Genomic DNA, 27469 nt, shown 5'->3' with positions numbered 1-27469 from the left:
ACAGAACAGAACAGAACAGAACAGAACAGAACAGATATAAAATATTCAGAGCAAATCAATATTCTTCTGAGTTCTACCCTATCCACTATCGTAACGTCGTGTCCAATTTCACATACAATGTATGAACATTACAAACATATTCCATACATCGATAAAGGGGTTGACATAATCCCTATGCAAAAAAAAAACCAATGAAGCGTGAATGAAAGTATAAAATCCTTTAATAAATAAAACAACCCTGCTCTTCTACGTGCTGGCAGAAAAGGAAAAATCCACATCGGCTCCCTATACCTCATACATCATCGTCAGCGCACATATTGGATTTGGAATTGCGAATGAAGCCCGCGACATATCGCTATCCGTTAACTACACTATGACATGACCATCCGCGCCCGATCCGGTCTACCAAAACCCGAAATCAGATCACATGGAAGAAAATAGAAATACACCGCTTTTATTGAATAGAAATGTATAATAAATGGAAACATCAATATTCACTGCCGTACCCGGTTTGCTGCAGCCTCGGTGGATGCTTTTTTCGGTTGGATTCAAAGAACATACCGCCAGAACGGTTGTAAAATTTCAATTTTTGATATTATTTATCATCATCGAAGATACAGAAACCAAATCCAACAAGATTGAATTTTTGCTGATCTGTGCACACATATAAACATTCGGTATGTGAAATAGCTTGTTATATTCTTTGGTAGGCAATATGATTGTGATTTACGATAACGAGATACGCTTCGTTTTGTGTGAGGAAATATACCCTTTCTTCCCATCAGGCGCTATCGGTGCTGTCGCTTCTCGCGAAGCAGCTAATTTATAATGACAATGCCGAGTAATTTATCTGCGGTAGAAAGCCAAATGTCATAATACGTGGCGTGCCAGACCTCAATTGAGCCTATTGACGACTTCACTAGCTTTCCTAACACGAGGGTGGAAACAAAATGCCCTAAAAACACCTGGATAACTGTTCAATATATTTCATCACCTATCACAAGGACTGTAATCTAAGCGAAGAGAAATGTGATAATTTAATTAAATATCAAATACAAAAAAATACCTTCGTTTATCATAATTTTCTTTTTACCTTCCATAAACATCCTCATGCGTCAAAACTGCAGCCATGGAAAGCAAATTAGTAGAGAATTCACTTCATACGTATAGTTTAGCACGAGCCAACTTAACATTTTAATCTACCGACAATTTTGAATCAATTATAAAATAGCGAAAATTTCTCCAACATTCCTCACGGACGTAACTCCATGTAAAGGTTAAATAATGAAGCAATTTAAACGAGCGTGAATTTCGGAGACGAAACATATGTACGCACTCGTTGGAAGTTGGAAGTCAAAGGGGGTATGCTAGTATGATAAATTAATTTTGTCACGGCTTATAAGTTTGCTGCTGCATAACGCTTGCCACTACAAGGAACAAAATGATGAGCAGAGTTTGAATTAATGCAGGGATCATTTTGCTTTCCCTGATATGAAGCTTGATTTCTTTTCTAAATAGAAGCTATGATAGAGCCATTTGCTGAAACAATATAGTTTCAATGGATGTATATAATAAATATATCTAAACGGAAATCACTTTTCACGCGTTTTTTTTACTCTGGGGTTTTTATTGCCCGTTGCATCAATTTTTAGACTCTGGCGCAATTTCGTTTTGCTTTGAATTTTCAGCGTTCACACTAATACATTCAAACATTCAACACACGTGTTTTTGTTTACTCAAACAAACAGCAAATAATGTTAATTCACTTGTTTGTGTGACACGGGGAAAATATTCACGCAGATAATTTTCGCGCCGGGGTTTGATAAGGCGCAATCTGCGCAATATGAAAAGTACGGAATTTGCGCGTTTTTTAAGCACACGAATTCCACGCCTAAGACCGAATTCCTTTGAAGCAGCGGTTCTCAACCTTCGAACTTTTTCATTAATTGAGGTACCCCTTTTTTGCTGTAAAGGACTTACATAAAAAATGTACATGAAATTTAACAGGATTCTCCAAAAAGTTGGCTGAAAGTTTCATCACTCGGTAAGTTTATAGATCAAGCTTCCTACAGGACTTTCATGACTATTGGAGCCTCAGAGCATCTTGAATGGAAGCTTCCGATTCTCTTAAATGGCGGTTTTCAAGCCACTTAAAAAAAGGCATATGAGCATCTTGATAGATCGCTTCAAAGCCTCTGGTAAGAAGAATTCCGAGCCTCTTGAAAGGGGTGGTTCCAAATCACTTGAGCCACTTGAAATGAGGCTTCCGAGCCTATTGAAAGGAGCTTTTCGAGCATCTTGAAAGGAGCCATCCAAGCTTTTTTAAAGAAGGCTTCCGAGCCTCTTGAAAGAATGTTTCCGAGCCTGTCAAAAAAAATGCTTTCGAACCTTTTGAAAGTAGGCTTACAGGCGTTTTGTAAGGAGGCCTTCGGGCCTCTTGAAAGGAGCCTTACGGGCCTCTTGAAAAGAGCCTTTCGGGCCATTTGAAAGGAGACTTCTGGGCCTCTTGAGAGGAGGCTTCCAGGCCTCTTGAAAGAAGGCTTCCGGGCCTCTTGAAAGGAGGTTTCCGGGCCTCTTGAAAGGAGGCTTCCGAGCCTCTTGAAAGGAGGCTTCCGAGCCTCTTGAAAGGAGGCTTCCGAGCCTCTTGAAAGGAGACTTCCGAACCTCTTGAAAGGAGGCTTCCGAGCCTCTTGAAAGGAGGCTTCCGAGCCTCTTGAAAGGAGGCTTCCAGGCCTCTTGAAAGGAGGCTTCCAGGCCTCTTGAAAGGAGGCTTCCAGGCCTCTTGAAGGAGGCTTCGGGCCTCTTGAAAGGAGGCTTCCTGAGCCTCTTGAAAGGAGGCTTCCAGGCCTCTTGAAAGGAGGCTTCCAGAGCCTCTTGAAAGGAGGCTTCCAGAGCCTCTTGAAAAGAGGCTTCCGAGCCTCTTGAAAGGAGGCTTCCGAGCCTCTGAAAGGAGGCTTCCGAGCCTCTTAAAAGGAGGCTTACGGGCCTCTTGAAAAGAGCCGTTCCAGCCCATTTAAAAGGAGGCTTCCGGGCCTCTTGAAAGGAGGCTTCCGGGCCTCTTGAAAGGAGGCTTCCGGGCCTCTTGAAAGGAGGCTTCCGAGCCTCTTGAAAGGAGGCTTCCGAGCCTCTTGAAAGGAGGCTTCCGGGCCTCTTGAAAGGAGGCTTCCGGGCCTCTTGAAAGGAGGCTTCCGGGCCTCTTGAAAGGAGGCTTCCGGGCCTCTTGAAAGGGGGCTTCCGGGCCTCTTGAAGGAGGCTTCCGGGCCTCTTGAAAGGAGGCTTCCGGGCCTCTTGAAAGGAGGCTTCCGGGCCTCTTGAAAGGAGGCTTCCGGGCCTCTTGAAAGGAGGCTTCCAAGCCTCTTGAAAGGAGGCTTCCGGGCCTCTTGAAAGGAGGCTTCCGGGCCTCTTGAAAGGAGGCTTCCGGGCCTCTTGAAAGGAGGCTTCCAGGCCTCTTGAAAGGAGGCTTCCGGGCCTCTTGAAAGGAGGCTTCCGGGCCTCTTGAAAGGAGGCTTCCGGGCCTCTTGAAAGGAGGCTTCCGGGCCTCTTGAAAGGAGGCTTCCGGGCCTCTTGAAAGGAGGCTTCCGGGCCTCTTGAAAGGAGGCTTCCGGGCCTCTTGAAAGGAGCCTCTCGGGCCTCTTGCAAGGAGGCTTCCGGGCCTCTTGAAAGAAGGCTTCCGGGCAACTTGAAAGGAGTCTTCGGGCCTCTTGAAAGAAGGCTTCCGGGCAACTTGAAAGGAGTCTTCGGGCCTCTTGAAAGAAGGATTCCGGGCCTCTTGAAAGGAGGCTTCGGGCCTCTTGAAAGGCGGCTTCCGGGCCTCTTGAAAGGAGGCTTCCGGGCCTCTTGAAAGGAGGCTTCCGGGCCTCTTGAAAGGAGGCTTCCAGGCCTCTTGAAAGGAGGCTTCAGGCCTCTTGAAAGGAGGCTTCCGGGCCTCTTGAAAGGAGGCTTCCGGGCCTCTTGAAAGGAGGCTTCGGGCCTCTTGAAAGGAGGCTTCCAGGCCTCTTGAAAGGAGGCTTCGGGCCTCTTGAAAGGAGGCTTCCAGGCCTCTTGAAAGGAGGCTTCGGGCCTCTTGAAAGGAGGCTTCCGGGCCTCTTGAAAGGAGGCTTCCGGGCCTCTTGAAAGGAGGCTTCCGGGCCTCTTGAAAGGAGGCTTCCGGGCCTCTTGAAAGGAGGCTTCCGGGCCTCTTGAAAGGAGGCTTCCGGGCCTCTTGAAAGGAGGCTTCCGGGCCTCTTGAAAGGAGGCTTCCGGGCCTCTTGAAAGGAGGCTTCCGGGCCTCTTGAAAGGAGGCTTCCAGGCCTCTTGAAAGGAGGCTTCCGGGCCTCTTGAAAGGAGGCTTCCGGGCCTCTTGAAAGGAGGCTTCCAGGCCTCTTGAAAGGAGGCTTCCGGGCCTCTTGAAAGGAGGCTTCCGGGCCTCTTGAAAGGAGGCTTCCAGGCCTCTTGAAAGGAGGCTTCCAGGCCTCTTGAAAGGAGGCTTCCAGGCCTCTTGAAAGGAGGCTTCCAGGCCTCTTGAAAGGAGGCTTCGGGCCTCTTGAAAGGAGGCTTCGGGCCTCTTGAAAGGAGGCTTCCAGGCCTCTTGAAAGGAGGCTTCGGGCCTCTTGAAAGGAGGCTTCCGGGCCTCTTGAAAGGAGGCTTCCGGGCCTCTTGAAAGGAGGCTTCCTGGCCTCTTGAAAGGAGGCTTCATGGCCTCTTGAAAGGAGGCTTCCGGGCCTCTTGAAAGGAGGCTTCCGGGCCTCTTGAAAGGAGGCTTCCGGGCCTCTTGAAGGAGGCTTCCGGGCCTCTTGAAAGGAGGCTTCCGGGCCTCTTGAAAGGAGGCTTCCGGGCCTCTTGAAAGGAGGCTTCGGGCCTCTTGAAAGGAGGCTTCCGGGCCTCTTGAAAGGAGGCTTCCGGGCCTCTTGAAAGGAGGCTTCCGGGCCTCTTGAAAGGAGGCTTCCGGGCCTCTTGAAAGGAGGCTTCCGGGCCTCTTGAAAGGAGGCTTCCGGGCCTCTTGAAAGGAGGCTTCCGGGCCTCTTGAAAGGGGCTTCCGGGCCTCTTGAAAGGAGGCTTCCGGGCCGCTTGAAAGGAGGCTTCCGGGCCTCTTGAAAGGAGGCTTCCGGGCCTCTTGAAAGGAGGCTTCCGGGCCTTTTGAAAGGAGACTTCCGAACCTCTTGAAAGGAGCCTTAAAACCCTATTGAAAGGAGGAAAGGAAGCTTCTGAGAGTCTCTTGAAAGGAGGCTTCCAAAACTTTTGAAAGAAAGCTTCCGAATCTTTAGAAAGTGGTGCTCTGAGTCTCTTCAAAGAGAAATCCGAGCCTCTTGAAAGCAGGCTTCCGACCTGCTTGGAGAGAGGTTTTGAGAAGCGTAGAAGAATGCTTCCAATCCTCGTGCAAAGAAGCAACTGAGCTTTTCGAAAAGAAAAATTTCATGGCTCTCAAATGGTGGCTTCCCGACCTTTAGACTAAAAATTTTAGCACGAAAGCATATTTTTATTTAATATGTACAAGACATATTATTCAACATTTTGTTTCGTTCAGGTAGGTTGCATCGAAATTTTTAAAATTTGTTCATTCGACGTTTTTTGCGTTTGATCTGTTGTCCACAGTCCTTCATGCATTGAGCAGGAGGGCAGGATTCAATAGGCTTTGATTTACTGATCGTCATGCATATTATGTACAAGACAATGTTTTGAAATTAAAAACATTTCACTTTATCGATTATTTTTTGTTGGAATTATAATACATCCGCCATTACGCATTTTTGTACTAGGTACTCCATAGGGCCAGCGAAGGTACCCCCCGGGGTACATGTACCCAGGTTGAGAACCGCTGCTTTTAAGTTATTTTCAAGCTGATTTAGAAACATAGGCGGCAAGTATTGACCGCTATTGCTATTGAACATAAGTACTTGAATGAATTAGAAAAAATAAATGCTGTGAAGGTTTAATTCGATTTTTATTTTATTCAGTATTCCAAGCATGACATGTGTCTCACATGTCTCACATAATAAAATCTCATTGAAACTTGCGTAAGTCTTTCAAACATCGTGATTGTTACTTGGAATGCCTTTTCAAATTCAATCCAAAGTTAATTTACATACCATAAAAATATCATAAAAATTGAACCAATCCAAATCCGATCTAAACCTAATCCAAATGCAATCCAAATCAAATCCAAATCTAATCCAAATCCAATCCAAATCCAATACAAATCCAATTCAAATCCAATCCAAATCCAAATCCAATCCAAATCCAATCCAAATCCAATCCAAATCTAATCCAAATCCAAATCCAATCCAAATCCAAATCCAATCCAAATCCATTCCAAATCCAATCTGAATCAATCCAAATCAATCCAAATCAATCCAAATCAATCCAAAATCAATCCAAATTCAAATCAATCCAAATCAATCTGAATCCAATCCAAATCAAATCCAAATCCAATCCAAATCAATCCAAATCCAATCCAAATCAATCCAAAATCTATCCAAAATCAATCCAAATCCAATCAAATTCAAATCCAAATCCAATCCAAATCAATCCAAATCAATCCAAAATCAATCCAAATCAATCCAAATTCAAATCAATCCAAATCAATCTGAATCAATCAAATCAATCCAAATCAATCCAAATCAATCCAAATCAATCCAAATCCAATCTAAACCAATCCAAATCAATCAAACCAATCCAAATCAACCCAAATCAATCCAAACCAATCCAAATCCAATCTAAATCAATCCAAATCAATCTAAATCAATCCAAATCAATCTAAATCAATCTAAATCAATCCAAATCAATCCAAATCAAATCCAAATCCAATCCAAATCCAAATCCAATCAAAATCCAATCCAAATCCAAATCCAATCCAAATCCAATCCAATCAAATCCAAATTCAATCTAATCCAATATCATGTCAAAGCCACGAAATCTAAACTGAACTTATTCATTTGCAATCTGCTATCCATTTCGGAAAATTCAAACCAACTTATCTATAATTTTTCAATTTGCACATCAATTGAACTATATTGCAAACGATATTTGTTGTAATTGGCTTCTGTAATCAAAGTCATCTCTAGTTGACTAAAAGTCATTCTGTTTTATGATTTATATGAAACTGTCCAAAAAAATATACAAAGTATTATAAATAGAACAAAGAATAACAATAACACTAGGCAGATCCGACCAAGATAGTGTAATGAAAACCGAAAAGTTCCGCTGACTACCCCATTCCCAACATTGTACTCTTTTGATTTTGATTGGATAGGATAAGATTATCCATTTTTATGTATGCAAGCAGAGCTAGGTCGGGTCAAAACGAAAGCACTTACCATCCATGCGTCGGCAAACGGAAGACAGCACCGGACGGGTTGTGCAAAGAGCAAAAAGGTTTCCAAGAGGTAATTTGCATGTTGGGAAATATTGTTTAAAGCAAAATGCTAGATTTCATAAAATGGAAGCTATAGTGGAAGCAGCCTGTGCTGGAATAAATTGTATTATAAATTATTCCGCCCTTTTCTGTCTTCTACCACATCGTTTCATTGCTGTTATGTGATGCAAGAGCTGTGGTTGGAGTTTTGAATTTCCCTTCGTCTTTTGAGTTATATACGCTTGGAAAAGCATAGCTTTCGAGCCCACCTCGCCTCACGTAAATAGGCTGAAAAGTACACACCACTTATGATATACAACAGTTTATCACTCCACTGACTGGCAAACTTCTTGAACCGCAAGACCGTGCACACTGGACCGAGGTGGTTCCGGATTTGGAGTTTACTGAAATCTCTTTGTTTTCCCACTGGCGTGGAAGTCAAAGCAAAGGCACCATCCATCGTTATGTGGCTTGGCAGTGGCTTCAGCGGTGCTGTGTTCAACAAAACTGCGATATGTTTTCCACTTATTACATATGATTTTTTAAACAATAAAAAAGACCAGCTACACGCAGAGAGGGTAACTGAGCTAGACAAAAAGGGGAATGCTTATTTAGGCTTCGCCTTCGGATTTGTTGAGCAGAATCGTACCGGGCCACCGGTGAAGAAGGCGGGAAAAGTTTTGCATTTCTGCATGCCAACAACTTTGCATATGTGAATAATTTATTACTAATAAGATAAAATATTGTGCACAGGTTCAAGCTGCGGAAAATTTCATGGCGCTATGGCTATGTCATGGAAGAAGGAAATAGTTCATAAATTTTGTTTCAGATTGCGGCACTGATTTTTGTTTATATTGTTTGCCACACAAATCGTACTCCTGAATAACTTCCTTACTTTTGATGTCCGACCGACGATGACACTCCAATGAGTTTTTTGATTGGCGTCGTCAAGATACAGAGAACCATTTTTTCCGAAATAAAAAACCGTAAGCTTATTCTATGTCCGTTAATGAAATTCAAAGTACCTTATCTTTATCGTCCGTCCAAGCGTAGATCATCGGAACCTGTCCTTTTTTAATGGGCCCATAAAAGCGTGGTGTGTGTGATAATATGTAGCTGCGGCTTGGTGGGTAATAGGAAAAGGATCTAAGGTCAACATACCTAGAGTATAAACAAGGTTCGAAGGTGTTGGATACTCAGCAAAGGAAAATGGAAACACAGAATACCTTCAAGCGAAAGGATTGATATAAATTTCAAAGAATTTATCTTTTTCCGTTACAGCTCGTTATTTCCACATTTTCACCTTTACTGCAACCTACTGAACTCAAAGAAAGGGATATTCTAAGGCCGATTTCCAGCTTGCGTTATCGATCAACCAACTGGCCCCTGAAGGGATCTTTTTGTTGGCGTCAAAAAAAGACTGCGCAATGCGATGGCATCTCTTAGTGCTTAAGCATGCATTTGTGGTACCCCGGAGGGTGAATAAGAGCAGTAAATTTATTACCTGCTTTCCATAGAAAAATGATCGAAATGGTCTAATGAATTCATTCACCAACGCGAGCTAGCATTCGACCCTTTCAGCAAATATTTGTATGATACCAGCGTAATTATTCTATTTCATCGCTTTCATGCTTATTAGGAATCTAAAGATAATTTACATACCAAACATTTATCACGCCTCGAGTTAAACAAATGCTCAAACGCCATCTGATTCACCAACGTGCCCTAACCACGCGGCTTTTGTATTATTCTACACGTGGTTATCGGCCAACTGGAATTATTAATATTTAACACCCTCAATTTTTTATTATTCCAGCGGCGCATCGCTCGCAAGACAGGTGCTATAAAGTCCCTTTCCAACTTTCGGTTTACAGTCATTATTCTTACACCATGGGAATTGTATTAAAGTTATGATTAATTAAATTGATATCGGTTCTTTCTTTTGTTGGTAGGTAGCTTTCCGGTGAAAATCGTAAAATTACCGAAAGAATGATATGCACGGTAGCGTGTGAGGCTTTATGGCTCCCTGTGCGCTCTCGGCGTGTTTGTTCTAGTGCGGCACACATGAATTGAATCATCACCACCCAGCCGACAAGAGCATTGAGTGCGCCTTTGATATGCACGGTTAGATATAATTTAATTTAGGTACACTGGTATCAACCGGACGGAGACACAAATCAAGCGCGTTGATTTGAATGTAATAGGAATATTTATAACAACTTCTGTGCCATCTGCCTACCCCTGCCCTTCCTAAATGTCTTGGACCGATTGTGATCACGTCTTCATGACTGCGGCATGTTGGGGCTATAAAATATCTTCACGAAAAAAAACACAGTAAACCAGGGGTAGTTTGATAAGTTAAACAAAAAATTGCAAATCAAATGTCAACTATTTCAAGGGCGTAAATAAAGCTCTAAAATAACTATTTGATTGAAATAAATAAAAGAATTTAAACAAAAAAATAGCAAAAGGATTTTATGATACAATTAGGTTCAAATAGTATAACGGTTCAGGATCATTTGGACGAATGCCGTTTGGTCAAATGTCGTTTGGCAGAATGCCATTTGGCCGAAAAGGTCATTTGGCCAAACGCCATTTGGCCGAATGCCGTTTGACCAAATAGTTGGAATACGTTTCCTTATTAAGTGTGTGAAGTGAGTAGTCAGTAGGCAGAAGTAAGAAGTTTTTGTGGTGGGAAGCAATCTGAGGTCAAAATTTCTAACTATTCGTCCAAACATCCTGTTAGGCCGAATGGTCTGACACCAACAGAGGCGCATCCACGTTGCGAGTCGTGGGCAGGACAAATTGCAAATTTCGATTTAGGTCGATTTCGGGTATTAGCTTTAGCTTAAATCGATTAGCACGAATTCGTGGGTGTTACAACCCTAGACTTTGGTATGAGAGTAGCATCATTCCATCCGTTTCCACAGAGAACTGCAGCTGTTACCACAGAGGTTTATTTGTTTATTTGTTTGTTTATTTACAATTCATCTGACATTCAACAGTCTTAATGAATAACATGAATATTAGCTTAAATTAGGTTCTGTCTTTTCAATCTATTCACGAACTGGGATGTGGAAATTCCGAAATCGAATGCAGCTTCAATCGATGAAAACAAACGAATCATGGTACATATATATATATATATGGGCTGGTTATAACCAAATAGAGTGCGATGAAATCCACTGTGCAGCAATGTCCGCTGTCTCAGCATTCTTCCAGGTACGCGGAATCCAATCAACGAGAGCAGATGGGAGCAATCGATTTCTCCATTCAGCAACTTTACAATAAAAGTAGTCTGCTGAATTTTCCGTCGCCGATCCAAGGTATTAGAGATGGTCGAGTTTCGGGTTTTCAAATAAAATTCTAAAGAAATTTCTAAATCGGGTTCGGGTCGGGTTCGGGTTTACAAAATATGAAACCCGACCATCTCTACAAGGTATCAAGACCAAGCAATTGGCATCGTTCGGGATAGGCAGGAAGATTCGCGGGGTCCCGCCACGGAAGATGTCTCAATGCGAGCCTGATGAATCGTTTTTGGATACGCTCGATTCTCAGATTCCATGTTACGTCGTTTGGCGCCCATACAATGGATGAGCTTTCGAGAATTGGTCTTACAATAAGGGAGCAATACAGTGCCTTTGGACAATGTGAATCAGTGAATTCCTTTGCAATTTTAGTCACAAAGCCAAGTTGACGATTAGCTTTGGAAATGATCGACGCATAATGGGCGTGAAAACTGAGCTTTGAATCCAATACAACGCCAAGATCTGTTATGTGGTCCACCCTCTTGAGGCAGCAGTTATCGATGTAGTAATCAAATATTATCGGATCCTTAGAGCGATGGAAAATCATCACAGCACATTTTGGAACGCTGATCACAAGCTTATTTTCTTGACACCAGAGAGCAAACCTATTAATCAGCGTTTGTAGATGAGAGCAGTCTTCAATACAGCGCACTACCATGTATATTTTCAGATCATCGGCATGAATCAGCTTGCATCTAAATCCAAGAGAAGTTGCTACGTCGTTGAAAAATATGACAAACAGTAACGGTCCCAGATTGCTTCCTTGTGGGGCACCTGAAGAACAGGTGAACGGTGAAGAAATACCAGCTCCGTACTTAACTCGCAGTATTCTGCCAGACAGGTATGATGTAAACCATGCAACGAGTCTATCCGAAACGCTTAATCGCGACAATTTCCGAAGGAGTATCTTGTGGTCAATTTTATGAAAAGCCGCTTTCAAATCCGTATATATAACGTCCATCTGCGCTTTTCTTCCATTGCTGTCATACAAGTAGTCGTGAAATCAAGCAAGTTTGTACTAACGGATCTGCCGGGCATGAATCCATGTTGCTCGTTAGAGATATAAGCCTTCGTTGCGCGCAAAACGTAGTCACTAACCATGACTTCAAATAGCTTTGAAGCGGCACACAGACTAGTGATTCCACGGTAGTTTTTGACATCACGACGATCTCCACTTTTGTGTACCGGAAACATATAAGAATGTTTCCAGCACATGGGAAAAACCCCACTTTCGAATGATTTGTTAAAAACAAAGGCAAGCGGTGCAGAGAACTCTATGACCTCTCAAAGGTGCTAAGGGAAATTTTGGAGCTGTTAGTGTGGAAAGTATAACAGTAGGAATCGTTACGGTATAACGTGAAATAAAAAAAGAACTAAGACAAAAAGATTAAGAAAGGAACGAGCTTGCGTTCGAACCCACGACATCCTGCTTGAAGGTAGTAACGGTTGCCACAAGATCACTGAGTTTTTTCAAGATTGTGTAAGGATTGCTCAGAAGTATGACATCCATCTTTGAATTCTCACGATTATCGAACATTTTTACAACATGGTGGAGGTGGTCATGGATCACAGAAATTTGAATAAATATTCAATGGATTAAATTAATTTATTTGTTTCTTTTTATTAACATTCAGAAATAATTAGGAATCTACTGATTCAAAGTAAACATCCAAGAATTCGTATGATTGTCTAACAATCTTTATGGGAGCTCAGAATGCATGACGGAGCAAAGCTGTTTGTAGTTCTTTAGTTTACAATGAATTTTTTGAAGTTTGTAGAAAACTTTTTTCCTCACGGAATCCAAAACTAAATGCATCGCAGCATGCGTATAATAATAAAAATGTTACTTCCTTAATTCCGTATTGAATGGTGTACCCTTGAAAACGCTAGTGCATTTAGTTATGGATACCGTTCGGAATGTCCTTAAACGTACTTTATTTATCATAACCTTCCAAATTTGCTGATGTTAACAACTATTATTTTACCTCTGGAAAACTTTTAGATATTTAAGATATTTTCGATCATTCAGTAATCTGGGTTCGATCATTTAGAAGCTTGTCAAAAACTCATTCTTCATTCTTCGTCTTCTAGTGCGAAGGTTTTCTACAACTCTGCCTAATAGGTCGTAAAACTAAATGATTGATATTTTGTTATCTATTATAAGTTACTGCAACTAGCGCTTTAACTTCGTTATTAGTGGAATTCAAAGAATGACTTGTTAGGCAGAGTTGTAAAAAAACTTCACGCTAAAGTCCAGCGTACAACACATTTTGGAATTTAGTCTGTGGAATGAGTTATTGTCAAACTACTAAATGATCGAGCTCAGATTACTACAGATTAACCGGGAGTGCCTAAAGTCCTGAAATCAGTACTCTATTCCTTTACACGGGTAAAAATCCGTTCCCAGAAATGAGAAAATAATTCATGATTCCATGAATCCGTCGTGTTTTCATGCTATGAAAATACACCATGAATATAAATCATGATTTCATGATTTATTTTCACGTAACGCAACCAATGCGTTACAATTTGGTTGTTAAGATCGACAGAATAAAAAAAAAGTTCAACAGGGGATTTGAACTCGAGTACACTGAGCGAGAGTCCGGCGTGCTACCTCTCAGCCGTTCTTACTTCTTGGGAATGAAGTGTTCGAAGTATAACCGGTTATGCATACTGTCGACTGATGAGGATTGCCTAGTACCATGAATAATGTTCCTGAAATCATGAATTATAATCATGGTTTCATGAACTGACCTGATTCATGATTTCATGATTTTTTATTCATGCCTGTGGGTATGCATTTGTTTCCGTGTAGAATTCCAAAAACGTCTATGATTATTCTAAAAACTCCAAATAACTTTGAAATCACCATTTGATAACACACATTCTTGCCAGTTAATGACTTCTTTGTTCTTACCATAATCATGGGTATGACAATGCTTTGACTGTCCCACCCAGGCAAATTCATGCGTAGGACATGTCCTACTTGTCCCACCCACTCCCGGCGCCACTGGTATCCCGCAATACCCCGCAGTAAAACATGATGCAATACATTGTTGAAGTCTTAAGCTTTGAGGACCATGAATATGAATTCTGCCCAAATTTCCAAATTTGTAAGAAACATGAATTTAAAAAAATGCCCATTTTTGACCTTTCTCGTGTACTAAGTATGCGTAGAAGCTATACGATCGGTCCAAAACCATTTAAAAGAAAGCCCGAAATTCATAGTGTTGTATACCGATCGACTCAGTTCGACGAACCGAGGTGATGTCCGTGTGTGTAAATGTCTGTATGTTTGTGAGCAAAAATGATCCTGATTCTTTTTTAGACACTGACCCTAAACCGATTTACTCGCAACAAGTTTCATTCGTCAGAGAATGTTGTAGAATGAAGTAAAGTCTCATCGCATCTCCAGCTCACCGTACTTAGTTTTGAGATAGCTGTAACACAAGCACATGTGCAATAGCGCATTGGGACAGCTCATGTAGGGGGAATGACGGCTTTGGCAGGTTTTGTTCTATTATTGGCAGGGGTTTTTTTATGACTGACTAGGCTCAAATTTGACCTAAACATTCTTTGTATATCAAAGAATATTCTGGCCAAATTTCATAAAATTTGGTCGACAAAAACCCCCTGCCAATAATAGAACAAAACTGCCAAAGCCGTCTTTCCCCCTACTTGTCTATTTTGCTTCGTTATTTTCGTTTCCGCGTGGATACTACATCGATGAATGGGAGAATGTTGGTGTAGTATCAAGCGTACAGCACAAAATACGGTATGAGATTCGAGAGGAAAAGTAGAAACACAGATTTAACACGGCCAGGTGCTCTTAAATTAAGTCCAGTCCCATGTTTGCATGATTTCTTATTTAAATGAGACTGTTATGAATGCATGGACAATATAGACGAATACAAGTAAAAATAAGAAGAAGACAACCAATGGTGTTAACTTTTAAAGATCCCACGGTACACATAGGGGGATAATTTTAAAATGCTTATGATAAATTTTGGACAAAATATAATTAAACTCTGATAAAATCTGAAGTACGTATTTACAAGTTTATTTCATTTCTTGTGTTTTTTCGGAAATGTATTTATAATATAGTTCTTACATTTGTCCTTATCGTACATCAATCAGATTTTAATTACATTTGGTCTAGAATTTCAATCAGAAATTCAATATGATGTTCCTTTGTTGTAATATTGACGAATTCGACGGGACATCCCTCCGGAGTTTACCTTTGGTTGCTGCATTCGTTAGCGCATTTGATATGAAGGTAACATGGGGTTTGATGTTAACATGATTTGCAAAAATGGCAGTTGCCATGTTAAAGAACAATTCCACAGAACATTGTAATACGATTAAATGATTTTTTTTCAGTTTTCGTCAGATTTATTCAGGGCTGGGTTGTGTACTTCGGAATTCATTGATTTCCCTAACGGTTGAACCGCGTTGAACTTCAATGAATTTCATTAGACCTTTTTACAAGTGGCTAAAATTTTAGTATAAATTTCAATAATGGTTAAGTATTGTTCAGAATTGTAGAAGGCTGTCACAAAAACATGGATAATATACACAGCTATAACACTGAACAAAATTTATGTGTTACGGTTGTTTGAGATTTTATATGAAACTCTTCCATTAAAACATATTTATTGAAGATTAGTAATACCTCAAAGTTCATTCGACCAAGATCAAACCAAAGATTATTTGAGGAGTTTGTGTTATCTAGGTATTTACACTTCTCTCAATCAACGAAAGCACTACCAAATGTTTGGGTCTGTCTCTGGTATACACGCATATCTGACATCTCCGTGGACTTGATAGCTTAACATTCCAAACGCTTCTAGTAGGATACCGCAGAGTTCATTCCCGAAACGCGAAAACATGCCGCCACTATCTAACGCTTACTTTTACCAATCTATTCTAAAGGAGTAATGCTTGCAGAATTGGTAGGCTAGATTTATAGACAGACAAATCCGACCATAAGTTTCTACGTGAAGCAATGTATGTACGCTGCCCATACGGGCAGGGTTTACGGAGAATTTGATCAAATTCAGTAGGGGAAATTGAACACACTATGATCCCCACTTTTTGTTTCAAATATTTCTTGATGTATCAAGTATAATTGTATGCGCTTTTAAATGGACATGATAAGCAAGTTTATAGTAATTTTAATTTTTAAATAGAAAAAACATCATTGAAAGAAATTAGTTTTTTTTTTTTGGCATTTTCAAAACTTGCGGGAGGCTTGATCCCCCTATAGAGAAATATCTGAATAAGAAAATTATGTTAAGCTTTCAGAGAATTGTATTTAGAGTAGAGTGGGGCAAGAGTGCGCGTGGGGTAAGAGTACGTTTTCGATTTTTTGAAGTTATAATGAAAGATAAACTAGCAGCACTGCATCAGTTTGATAGATATTCTGACCAACTATTGTCATGTGTAATTGTAAACGATTTGAATAAACAACAAGGGAGATATAAAGATAGTTAATTTTCTGGTAATTTTGCTAAAAATAATTGTTTTCGCAACTAGTATTCCAATACCATATATACGTTCAATCAGGTGAACATTGGACCATTTTGATAACCTATTGTATAGAGTACTTTGTGGTGCAGAACATTAATTCGGTTGGTATTTCAAGAAGTCAAAACCATTAACTGAATAAATTTTGGAGCTGTGGGGTAAAAGTACGCAGTACGGGTGGGGCAAGAGTACGCATGTGAACCTTTAAGTTCTATTGTCAAACCCGTATCTCCTGCCGAAATAAGACTAGTTCCACGTAAAGGTAAAGGTCAACAACAAAGAAAAAAGGGACAGAAATCGAAAATTATCACTTCTCCCTTTGAAGATAAGTAATTTGGTTTTAGAAAGGACTTGGTTTTAGACTTGGTTATTATTGTTTTACACCTCAACATAGTCCGAAAACACAATTTATTCTAAATGATAATTTCATTTAATCAAAAGAAACATCCATAAATTACGCAACGCTGAGCTGGGAGGGTTGTGTATAACGATTCATAGAATTTTTAGAGGATTCATACAAAAAGTGTAAGATAGCGGGGAGGGGTGATGAAATGGTCAAATTTTCCGTAACGTAATTAGTGATCTTTCTTTAAAGAAAATTCCTTTCTTCAAGCTACGGGAAACCTCGTATATTTTTACCTCTGTAGTTTTTTTTTGTATATAATAAAAAACAAAGTTTTTTCGTATGAAAGTTCATATTTCTAGGACCCCTCCCCCTTTCAGAGTTACGTAATCTTTAAACATTCTATAATATACTTTCAATAAACATCAATTAAATCAATCGTCTAAGACGAGTTAAGTAACTCCATTTAATTCCACCAATGATTTCGATATCTTTGCAGATACGTATTTCGACCACACAGTTGTGGTCGACGATTAAATACATTCCACTAAAAAACAGCTTAAAATATTTTTTCTATCAATTAAATGTTATTTACTCTTATTTTTGTTAATATATACTTAAAATACATGATTGGAAAAATGCGTACTCTTACCCCACCCGATGCACACTCTTACCCCACCGATGGGGTAAGAGTGCGTTTTAAACATGTCTTGCAATAAGGGATCTACTTAAGCAAATTACAATAATTTCAAAATGTTTGCCACTGGGTAACATATACGAAGAGTATACGAATCGTCGACATTGATATGATATGCAGAAGCTAGCTTCATAAGGGCTACATTATCGATTGAAAACTAAGTGCGTACTCTTGCCCCACTCTACTTGTCATAAGACGTTTGTTTGTACTATTCCATTTTATTCCACTATTTTGTAAAGTTTATATTTATTGAACGGCTACTCAGTCTTGCAATTATTACAACGAGTTTTTTAGTTACCCGACGTTTCGACACGAGGATTGTGTCTTCTTCGAGGGAAAAATATTTGAGTTGTTTTGTAAAGTAAGGAAACAGGGTGGCGACTACCTTAAAAAAACCTGGAATTATCAGGGTATTATCACAGACAAACAGACATAACACTCGTAAAATTTCCATCGTTCACTGATTTACTGGTCAATTCAAATATTCATTAGTTGGCCAATCGATCAATAGTGGCGCGCGCATGGGATTTGCTCGAGTTTGACGTTTGCTCACTACCGCCATCTGGTTCGCGATTTGCCCAACTAATTGAAATCAACAGATGTCGTTAGTGTTTAAACGACGATGAATTTGATGAGTGAATGTTCAATGTGTTATGTCTGTTTGTCTGTGGTATTATTTTCAACCTGGAGAAATCAGAGAATTATCAGGGAAATCGATGAGCAATCAGGCAAGAGAGAAGATGAACGTGTTGTATTCATATCGTTTCTTCTTAATTTCAAATAAAGAGTCAAATATACTCGTCTTAATGCAAGAATAAATAGGGCCTGTTCCATAGAGCAATGAGCTACAGACAAGTTGTCAAACAACACGCCTTATAACTGAAGAAGAAGCATCCCGTTGAGTTTTCTATCTCTTTCAAGCGCAGTAGAAGGATAGAATTTGTTTCTGGTGGGCTTAGGCGAAGTCAAACTGGGGCTCTATGAGGCATGAGGTCCAACAAATTAAATATAATAATACGCAATTGGATGATTTTTCAAATAAATTTCACAAGAATTCCAATGCGTATTGCTTAGAGAATTCCCTAGAATTTATTTTAAAAGTTCCTTTAGATTATTCTTTGGAAATTCCTCTGCAAGCCTACTTTTTAGAATATCTCGATGAATTTCAAAAAAAAAATCGTCTAGGAATAATTCAGTAAGTGTCTCCAGCGATTTCTTGATAAATTCCTCCAGAAATTCTTTTGGAAATTTCTCCTTCAGGTCTTCTTCTTTTTATTGGCATTACATCCCTCACTGGAACTGGAACCGCTTCGCAGCTCGTGTTCATTAAGCACTTCCACAATTATTAACTTGAGGTTTCTTAGGCAAGTTACCATTTTTGCATTTGTATATCATGAGGCTAACACGATGACACTTTTATGCCCAGCAAAGTCGAGAAAATTTCCGAGCCGAAAATTTCCTAGACTGGACCGGGAATCGAACCCAGCCACCCTCAGCATGATCTTGCTTTGTAGCCGCGCATCTTACCGCACGGCTAAGGATGGCCCCTCTCCTTCAGGTATTCTTCTAAAATTTCCTTATGGATTTTCCTTTTGGAATTCCATCAGATATTTCTACAGAAATACAGTATAAAATTTTACTAAAATTCCTTCAGGTTACCAAAGTTAATTTAATACCAAATCCCTTCGGAAATTAATTTATAATTTCCTACAGAAATTTCTCTAGAAATAATTTCTAAACGAATTCTCAAAGACAATATTAAAAACAATTCCGAAGCAATGCCTGCTGGAAATTTTGCTGGAATTTCCAAAGGAATGCCTAAAAATATTCCCGTAGGAATTTCTAAAGTAGCCTTTGAAAAAATCCTCCGAAGGAAATATTTTAAGGAATTCCTGGGAGAATTTCCAATGGAATTTAACTGTGAAAGAAAACCAAGTAATTTCTAGAGAGAATTTAAAATAAAATACTGCAAAATCGGAAGAATATAATTTCCGAAAGAATTAAAATAGGACTTTCCGGAAGTATTCCAGAACTAATTTCCGAAGAAATTTCTGAAAGAATTTCTAAAAGTATTTCAAAATGGTTTCTGAAAGAAAATTCTGAAGTATTTTCTAGGAAAATTTTCAAAGAATTTCGAAAGAGCTTGAAAAATAAAGAGGAATTTTGAAAGAACTCGTTGGAATATTTACAAAAAAAAATTCTTAAAAGCATTTTCCGTTGGAATTTCTGGATGAATTTCTAAGATAACACCTTGATGAGTTTTTTAGGAAATTTCCCAAGGAAATTAAATATGTTTTTCCTAGAGGCTGTCCCAATAAACCATTTAACAATTTTCAGGCGGTAATGATTTAAAATGCCTAAAGTGGTCCAAGAAAGTATTAAAGCAGTCAATGCTATCAAATCTTCATAGCTTCAGAATTATTGTGACCGTCGCGTCGTCTTTAATGATAACAACATTTTAAATAGTTATTTGGTTAACTGAAAATAGCTGAAAATTGAAGCGATGAGTCAATCCAGCAGAGCAGATCAGCCCTGCGTGCCACTAGACTCTTTTACTGTCACGTGGAAGTTTTCTGCGACCGATTTAAAAGCATGAAGTTCCTTGGTAAATAATTTGCTATTATAATGGCAACCACTGCTATAATTATCAATTTCCTGTTTTCCTTTCAAAATTATTTATGCCTTATATTTGAAAAAAAAAGATCCTCGGCACCATGTATAACTTAGAACATTAAAGCTGCTCTTAAATGTTATTGCGCGTCTTACCGCACGGCTAAGGAGGGCCATGATTTTGTTTATATGTTGATTCAATTTTAAAAATGAAAAACAAATCCAATTTTGATATCGACAATTTAGAAGATTTCCACACATTAAAATGTTGCTTTTCCAAGATTGCTTAAGGTCACTCCTGACGGAATCCAAGTTTCAAAGTGCTCGCGTTTTCGGGGGCACACCACTCGATACGGAGGCAGTGCACAACTGTCATTTTTGTTGATTTAGCTTTGCATGCGTGAAAAAATAAAAATGACAGTTGTGCGTTTCTTCCGTATCGAGTGGTGTGCCCCCGAAAACGCGAGCACTTTGAAACCTGGATTCCGTCAGGAGTGACCTTAAGGATAACTAAGATTTGAATTCTCAATTATCGAACATTTTTACAAGCTTCCAGCAGAAGTCATGGATCACAGAAATTTATATAAATCTTCAATGGTTTCAATCAATTATTGCTTATTATTGGTTATGGATCTAGCGATCTAAAGCAAACTTTTAAGAAATCGCATGATTGTCAAAGAATCTTTTGAGAGCTCAAAATTTCCTACGGACCAGATTTCAAGTGGACTTTGTGATGTTTGTGGTTCCTCAGATTTCAATGAATCTTTCAAGGTTTGTAGGAAACCTTTTTGCTTGGGTTTCCAATAATTCATTTAAACGCACTTCATCTATCAATTTTTTCAAAATTTTTAATTAATCCAATTTGCTGATTTCAACACCTTTTTTCACCACTGGAAAACTTTTAGACCAAGGATATTTCTGATCATTTAGTAATCTAGGTTCGATCATTCAGTAGATTGTCAATAAAAATCATTACAGATGCTGAATTCCAAAATATTGATAAACTACTAAATCATTGAACCCAAATTACAAGATGATCGAAAAGATCCTTGCTTTAGACATCTTGAACGCTTTTGATATTATAAAGTGCACAAAGTCCTAAAAAATAATCAGTAGTCTATTCCTTTAGGATCTAAGAAAACTCTATGATTATTTTAAATACTCTGATTAAATTTGAAATCACCTTTTAATAACACACAGATTTTTGCCAGCTAATGACTTCATTTTTTCTACCAATAATCATGGGTAGGACAATGCTTTGACTGTCCCACCCAGGAAAATTCGTGCGTAGGACATGTCCTACTTGTCCCACCCACTCCCGGCGCCACTGGACACCAGTAAAACAATTAATTAAACCAAAATAATTTCCATCACATCAAAGTGCACATTAATAGCTTATAAATATTAATATCAGGGTAAATGATGTATTCTGCAGCATTGCAATGGCTATGCAATTATGGATGATTTTTTTTTCGAAAAGTTTTCAAGTCTGAAATGAAATCAGTTCACTGTTGTAATGGAAATTATTGAAACAAAAGTTTCTTACTTAGAAATAATAAAAACAATAATTATAACCATTGATTACAAATAATAATAAAAAGAATAATTATAAAGATTGATAACAAAAATCGACTTTTCACAAACTGTCAAATGAAAATTGAAATGGGTCAATTTCCATGGATCTAGAAAAAAAATTATTGTTATTTTAAATACCAGCATAGTGATTTGATCACATCAATATGCATAAACAACATCGAATATCCATCTGAGAGAACTTCTAAAATGTTCGACCAAATTTATTGAATTGTTCATTACCGTAACAAGTTACCCCATTTGACGGTAGCAACAAAAGCGGAGCATACACTCCTTTTTGAACGATCTATGATGCTACTGGTTTCAAATGTTCGAAGATCGAACGAAAAAAAGTAAGTGTGTAGGCTACTTCTATAATGGCCTTTTTATGCTATTCCCATTGCTATTATTAACAAAAATGCCGCCTCGTCGAGCATTGTGTGGTTTATTCTTGGGAGTGCAATGAAGCGCACCATCGCATGCATCGTATAGTGCGAGAAGGAAATCTGAAGAAAATAATATTAAAAGAGAATAAACAACACCAAAGACAAACGAGGACCGGCGACAATCACTGTTCAATTGATCACGAAAAAATATATTCTTAAAAATATAACCGCACACGCAGCAAGTCGAGCTACTAGCGGATAAGAAGAAAAAACGCATATTGGAAACGGTGAAAAATAAAAGTGTGAATTGGATGCACTCAGACCTGCAGTCACTTTACTATAGTCGGGAGGAAAAAAATACAGGACCCGAATAAAATATCGTTTTGGTATCCAATCGATTATGAGATCACATGAGGAGATTGATAGAAAGCATTGGAATCACCATAAAACAGATAATTATTATTCCACATCTTTGATATGGGTAATGCAACTGCAACTATGTATTCGTGTTGCACAAAGTTTCTGATGAAAATTTACGTATCAATGCAGCTTTAACATTTGGCTGAGAAATCAGATTCAAAAACAAAAATTAAGAAATCCACATATTCTGTATCCGCCCGACTACAGTAAAATGATTATACTTAGATCGTGTTATTTCGAATGACAAATTAAATTCATGCGTGTTTGATACAAAAATAAAGAAAGGAATGTGAATCGGTTCTTGCGCTTTTAATTGGTTTTCTATTTTCGAGCCTTTGGTAGAATGTGAGCTGATGATGTTTTGTTAGAAAATGCAGGATAAATGGCGGTTTGATATTTAAGTATTACATGCCAATAAATTACATTCCAATATAATATCACATCATGTACATAGAGCTTAAAAGAAAATCACGAAATCAAAACTAATATTTTTTAGCCAAAATTAAAATATTAACAGCAACTCAATGTTTGCATATTTGTATGATCCAATCTCTAAACTCCATGAATAAATTTAGAACACATATTCACTAGGTCTAGGCAAGAAAATGGAGGGAGGGGGGTGGCGTGACCCCAGCTGGAGGGATGTATCTTTCTAAGTTGATGTAAGGGACTGCGCACATGAAGGGTTAAAATAAAAATTGTTTTACTAAGTTTATCGCTCATACGTCCTGGATTTCCACTAATGCTGTGGTTGCTTCAAAACGCTGTGTTTGTGTTAACTTGCCTTCTTCATATAACTAAATCTAAGATTGAAGAATCCTTTTCGCATTGTCTAGAAATGGAATTCGATTTGAGTTTGAGTGTATTTCTGAAATTTTTCAAGTATTTCCATGATTACTTAAGGCATGAAGTTTTCGAATTCAGCTTGATTTTTTGAAACTCTCCAGATGTGAAATAAATTCCACGAAATTTCGCCATAATCAATATAACTATTCTTCCATTTCCAATATGAATGGGAATCCTGAGAATAACATTTGAAAATAGTTTGAGATACTCAAGTAGGGTAACGGTACCAATAGTGGAGGTATTAGTAGACCCCATTGCAGATTCCCAGTGCAGAATTATAAAAAATCGCATTTTAACCCCACTTTCTCCAGGCAGCCCTTACTTTGCACCGTTCAATTGCTAAATAATTGCTAAACTTTAACTTAGTTATGGATCGAAAAAATATTCTTTATGGAATCTCATCAACTATAATATGGATTTATGGTAGCATTTTAAGGAACATTCAGATGTTATTTATGGATCGTTTTCCAGTTTTTTATGGATCCGTCTTTATCGTTTATATGCAAAAGTATGTTTTGCCCCTGGCAGCCCTTACTTTGCACCGTTCAATGTGGAAAAACCATCCATAAAAAAATGAAAAACGATCCATAAATAACATCTGAATGTTCCATAAAACGCTACCATAAATCCATAAAATAGTTCGAGAGATTCCATAAAGAATATTTTTATGATCCATAAAACTTTGAAAAATGATCCATAAAAACTAAATATTGATCCATAAAATTTCAAATTTGAGCAATTAATATCCTGATGATGATCCATAATTTCAGCCATATGATCCATAATTTTGGTCATATGATCCATAATTTTGATAATGTGATCCATAATGCTCGGAAAGAAGGCCAATGAAACTATATTAATTGATCCACATATTTTATAAAATCTATGGATCATTTATCAAAATTTATGGATCATATCCCCAAAACTATGGATCATTTGAACAAAGTTATCGATCAAATGGCCAGAATTATGGATCATATGATTAAAATTATGGATCATATAACTGAAATTATGGATCGTCATCACGTTTCAAAATTGCGCAAATTTGAAGTTTTATGGATCAAAAATAGTTTTATGGATCATTTTCCAAAGATTTATGGATCATTTGTCATATTTTCATAGGAAAATAGCAAGAATTGTATTGTTTTTCTTGACCATGTTAATGGAACATATTTCCCAATTAATTGCTAAACTTTAGCTTAGTTATGGATCGAAAAAATATTCTTTATGGAATCTCATTAACTATTGTATGGATTTATGGTAGCATTTTAAGGAACATTCAGATGTTATTTATGGATCGTTTTCCAGTTTTTTATGGATCCGTCTTTATCGTTTATATGCAAAAGTATGTTTTGCCCTTTCTCCACTATTATTGGTGCTACCTCCACTACCGATGAACAAAAATTTGGAATCGTAAAGCATTTTTATGAGTTATAAAAAAATATTGAATTCCAGAATAACATGGGTTTTCTGTTGTTGCTCACGTTAGGAAGCGTTAGGAAGCGTCTTAAAAAATGTTATAAAATAAAAATGCCTGTATTTTGAAAACTATGGTTTTCTGAATAGATGAGTGATTTCTCTGCAAAAATCAAAGAGATTGTTAGCCTCGAGAAGCAACCAAATCGATCTGAATTGTGCTGAAGGAGAAATATTTTCTGATACGAAGTGGTTTCTAAATCTAAAATAGTTTTTGTTATCCAAAAATATAACACTCTAATTGAACACCAGGCAGACACAAAAGATTTCTCTGACAATTCTTATAAGGATATATGATACCAACTCTTAATTTATCTTGATATGTATTTCGGAAAATCGCCAAAAATTAAAATGGAATAAAATGTGTGAACTTTGTGACGATTTTAAAAATATTTCTTTAATGCAATCTCCGTTGTGAGTGAGAAAGTTTTGTCCTAATATTTTCACTAAATTCGAATGCTTTGTAGATTTTGCTGCCATTGTAACAAAGATTTTTTAGTTTTATAATTTTGAAAAGGTGTGTTGGAATTTTAAGATCCATTTAGAGATCCAGAAAGGATTATTAAAGTTATAAATGGAAGGCTCATGAATTCCAGGGATTTAGAAGAGAAATTTAAGATATTTTGAATATGGATGAGATTCTACGTGAACTTCACCTAAGTTCTAATCATAATTTAAATTAATTCCACTTCAAATAATTCAAACATTTTTCAAAAGGGGTAAGCTCTGTTCTTTCTTAATCAACAGCTCTATTTATATCTGTTCAGATAAAAGTTCTTCGACTGTAAGGTCGAAACAGGGATATCTTTTTGTAGCAGAATTATATTGAGTAGCGAAAACATAAAGCTTAAAAGAAATTTGATCTACTGTTTTGCCTTGCGATTAACTCAATGATTTTCGAAAGAATGGTCGTTCAAAATTTCATTGGCCGGATTTGTGTACATTAGGGTAGTTTAAATTTAAAAAATGTTCGAAAATTCTAACTCTCATATATTCATTACTTTCTTTTTGATGATTTAGGAGTCCTGGCAAAATTTCAGGCAATTCCGAGGTGATTTAGAGGTGGCGCGGAGGCAATTTATATGGGAATTTATATGAAAAAAAAAAATACTAAAAAATTGTTCAAAGTATCCTACAAATGTCAAATATTCATGAATTCAAATATACAACCTCAACCTTCGTTTTTAGAATCTATATATAACCAAGACTTGCGGTAACCTTATTAGTTTTGAGTCGATTAAACGGATTTATTTACAGAGATACATGACTAAAATGGTGAAATTGCCCACAACTTAGCAATGCCAAATGAACTCAAAATAAATTAATTTTTCACAGGTTTCGTTTATATATATCACGAAAACGAAGGATGGAGTTATATATTTGAATTCATGACAATTTGACATTTGTAGGAAAACTTGAACATTTTTTTTCATGTAAATTCTCATATAAACAAAGTCGTCCACAAGTCGTCCTCCACTTGATCGATCGACCTTGCTCGCTGTGCACCTCGCCTTGTTCCCGTCGGCATGATGCCGAGAAGCATTTTTACCGGACTGTTGTCCGACATTCTGGCAAAATGACATATTTAACGTAAATGTCAATATTGGACCCTTAGAGAAAGTGCTTACGAATAACGATTTGTTTCAATCTAAGGGCAAGCTTGAAACCAACGGAAATCACACTATACCATGGATGTAAGTATTATTTATGGAATAATAATTTGAAATGAGCATCAATTGTTGATTAATGTCCCAAAATTGTAACTTTCTGAGAAGTCCTACAAATGTACACATTTTGGACACTTGAATTTCCATATTCCATTGGTCTTATTTTTCCATTGTCATGCATCAATAAGAAGCTTACTGCGTTTTAAATTCACAATTTGTATCGAGAAAATGTTTCCAATTTGGTTACTTTACTTGGACTTCACATTTAGCAACAACAATTACGATACTTTGCGATGGTCATAGATGTAATATAATAGTAGTTTGTGCAACTAGTTGCAAAAAGATTATTTTTTCAGCACGAGTTGCACGTTTATTCAACGAGGCTTGCCGAGATATAATAAATCTGTAGCAAAACGGTACAAACTGATTTACTTAACATGATCATTCTTATCAGCAAATAATGTTGCTGCAAAAAGAACAAACATAGTTCATGTTATCCTACCACATTGCATAGCTTAACAAGCCTTGAAGCGATAGATGAACTTGCTTTTGGAAAATTCTGATGTCATGGCAATCAAACTATTTAATTTATTACGCGACGCTATTGGAACTATTTGAACCAGTACCCGAGCTAATTCAGTAAAATGTAGTCATGTAACTAGTTTTTGCCTTTCTCGTATACTAAGAATACGTAAAGGCTATATGATCCCTCCAAAACAAACTTTTTATAGAAGACCCGGAGACCCAAAGTGTTATATACCGATCGACTCAGTACGACGAATTGGGGTGATGTCTGTGTGTGTGTTTTTTATAGAGGGATGAAGGCAAATCTGCTTACAGACACCTGAAATTATCACTCAGGGAGTGGGGTTGACGCGGTAGGCAGAAGGCCAGCCCGCCGGACCCACTAAACCCACCGCAACAGAAGGTTACTTGAGTTACCCTCTCTTCTAATGCCCTGTTCCCTCCGGGACTTACTGGATACTTCGGAGAGGGGCTGTGCTCATGCACTTCACTTGTCCATCCTCTAGCAAGCATTGCTAGTTGCATTCTCCTCATCATTACTGATGACAGTATGACGGTATGACTGCGTATTTACACTACGACACGTTTTGCTTTTAGCGCTCGTATAATTGCTCACACTTAGTTACGGTACGGCTCTTCCAATACGATTACCTCGATCATAAGGCGTACCGATTGAATGCCAAGGTCGGTCCAGTGATTCCGGTTGAAGGATGGCTTCCGGTTCACTAGCGCCCCGACGACTCCAAACCGGTCGTTTTCCCAC

General features: G+C 38.2%; 1 protein-coding gene across 1 annotated transcript in view; it reads left to right on the top strand.

The window, feature by feature from the left end:
* LOC134218345 (uncharacterized) overlaps nt 1-27469 on the top strand; it is a 132008-nt gene that overhangs the window by 34317 nt on the left and 70222 nt on the right. The window lies entirely within an intron of this gene.

This window comes from Armigeres subalbatus, chromosome 2 (assembly GCF_024139115.2).
Source record: "Armigeres subalbatus isolate Guangzhou_Male chromosome 2, GZ_Asu_2, whole genome shotgun sequence".
NCBI lineage: Eukaryota > Metazoa > Arthropoda > Insecta > Diptera > Culicidae > Armigeres > Armigeres subalbatus.
Note: the sequence above shows the minus strand (reverse complement) of the source record. Positions and strands in the feature narration are given on the sequence as shown.